Raw genomic sequence first — 2,890 nt, forward strand, 5'->3', positions numbered from 1 at the left:
TATAGTAGTGGAGCCGTGTTACACATGACTAGTAGTGGTTATTAAAAGAAAAAAAAGCCATGATAGCTAAGTGTTAAAATGAAGAAGAAGAAGTATGCTCTAAGTTGTTTTTTAGAGGAGTTTGCTGAGATGAACATGAAGAATAAAGTGGAGGGAGAGAAAGCAAAGGAAAAACACTGCAATTATCTTGTCTCGAACTTACGAGGAGAGGACTAAAAAGATAGAAATTATTGTTATTAGAGAATTATTTCCTAAGACTAATCAAAAACAGTATTTTTAAAGTAATTCTAAACAAAGTCTGAAGATTGAAAAAAGCAAAAAGCGAAAGAGTCTAACCAAACAAAGACTATACTCGATAAAAGTACAATAAGAAATAAAAAAGAGATTGAAGAATAAGGAGATGAACGAGTCTTCAAAAAAGGTCAAATTAAAAGAGGAATAGTTAACAGATTTAATGGTGGAGGGTGCAAGTTTTCAAATGACACCCAAAACGTTATGAGATCGTTAGTGTAGAATTGTCAAAATTTGGGAAGACTTTTGAAAATTCACAATCTTAAATGAATGTGCAAGTTTCACTCCCAAAGATTATTTTCATTAGTGAGAGAAAGAATCAATCTCGACAAGTGAAAGTAAAGTTACGTTCGTGTGGCTATAGGAGTTGGTATATTGTGGACCCAATGAGGGTGGTTAGTGGTTTAGTTTTGAGATGAAAGAATACTATCAATATTCACATACGGAGTAGTGGTGACTATATTACAGAAGAGGTTCATGCATGCCACAAACAAAAATAAAGTTTGGAGATTCATTGTAGTTCACTTAAATTGCTCTGACACTATCTGAAACTCTCAGTATGATGAGCTCTTTTTTATTATTCAATAGTTCCAATGCAGAGTGGTGATGATTATGGATGATTTTAATGCTATATCTAGACAAGCAGAGAAAGGTGGTGGCGGCAAAAAATCAGTAACCTCCATCTTAGCATTCAATAATTTCATCAATATTAATGAGTTATTGGATATTATAATGGTGGGTTGACCTTTCACGTGGACAAATCGGAGACAAGACTCAGAGTTGGTGAAAAAAAGACTGAACCGTGAGTTAGTGGGGCTGAGTTGGAGAACATAGTACTCGTATGCAGTAATAAACATGCTTTTAGAATTAGGTTCATATCATGCCTTTCTTCTCTTATTGACCCACAAAATTGGCGCAATAAGAAAATGTTTAAATTTCAAGAATGTTGGTGTTGCAAAAGAGAAGTCAGGTAGATTGTGATGGAGGTCTGGACCTCTGAAGTAAAAGGGTCAGCAATGTAATCTTTAGCTGAAAGGCTAAAACGATGTAGACATAGGTTAGTTTAGTGGCAAATTAATCACAAAACTAAATCTAGAAGAAAAATTGAAGAGCTACAGTCAGCCATAGAAGATCTTTGAAAAGGTGGAGTAAATGGAGGTGGCGAGCTGAATAGCCTAGAGAAGAAGTTAGAACTAGTGTTTATTAAGGAAAAGAGCTACTAGAGAGAAATTTCGTGTTAAATGGATGAAAGAGGGTGATTATAATACACAATTCTTTCATAAGAAGTTTCAATCCAAAATGAAGAATGGAATATGGAGGTTGATTGGTCGAAATGATGAAGTCACCTCTAGCCTGAAAGAAATAGCAATAATGGCAGATGAGTATTTTGACTATTTTCATAATGTTTTTACTTCCAATAGTGCTGTTGATCCAAGTCAGTTTTTTAATAGTTTGGAACCTAAGGTTACAACTTCCATGAATCGGAGGCTCCAAAGACCAATTTCTAGGGAAGAGATCAAACGAGCTACCTTCAGTGTTCATCCTCAAAGTGTTTTGGGTGATGATGAATTCACTGCGAAATTTTTCCATTCCTTTTGGGATATCGTAGAGGCCGATGTGTTTAAAGTTGTATGTCAAGAGTTTCTTTCATAATGGTCGAATCCTAAAAACTTTTAACCACACTCATATCTATCTGATTCCTAAAATTTCTTATGCCAGTACTATGAATCAGGTGAGACCTATTAGTTTATCTTCTATTATATACAAAATTATTTCTAAGGTTATGGTGCATAGACTGCAAAGCATTATGAATAAGATCATCAATCCTAATCATAGTGCATTTTTAAAGGGAGGTTTATTTCAGACAATATTCTTATCTCACATGAATGCATGCATTATTTGAAAAATAAAAGGAGTAGTCTGGACTCTGAAATAATTATTAAACTTAATATGAACAAGATACATGACAAGATCGAATGACAATTTCATTGGTTTATTATGAAAAAACTGGGCTTTGAATTAAGATGGACTAATTGGTCAAGAGAATTAATAACAACTGTTTTTTATTTTATTGTTGTGGAAAGGCAACATTTTGGTTTTTTAGACCAAATAGGGAGTATCCGTCAAAATCATCCCTCATCTCCATATCTTTTTTTTTTATGCAAAAGGACCATCTTTCTTACTGCACAAAGCACAACAAAATCAAAACTGATTCGATTTACTAAGAGGGACTAAATCGAAGCTGATTGATTCGATTTCGTATTTGCCATATAAATCAAAACTTATTGGTTCGATTTACTGTAAGTTACCTAATTTGAATTCTTTGAATTCGATTTGCATTTGAACTACAAAATCAAGTAATTTGAATAAAATAGATTCGATTTACTACTAACAACCCTAATTTAAATTCGATGAATTCGATTTACATAGAAATATGCAACGAGACAACACATAACATTTTTAGATTTAGGAGATACATGTAAAATTGGAGTTGTTTTGGTTTATAAAAGTGAATTACTCTTATTTTTAAGTTTTAATAAATAACATTTATCTTCTAAAAAAAGGTTAAAATGAGAAAAAAAAAAAAAAGATCGGACAA

Source organism: Arachis ipaensis, chromosome B05 (assembly GCF_000816755.2).
Source record: "Arachis ipaensis cultivar K30076 chromosome B05, Araip1.1, whole genome shotgun sequence".
Taxonomy (NCBI): domain Eukaryota; kingdom Viridiplantae; phylum Streptophyta; class Magnoliopsida; order Fabales; family Fabaceae; genus Arachis; species Arachis ipaensis.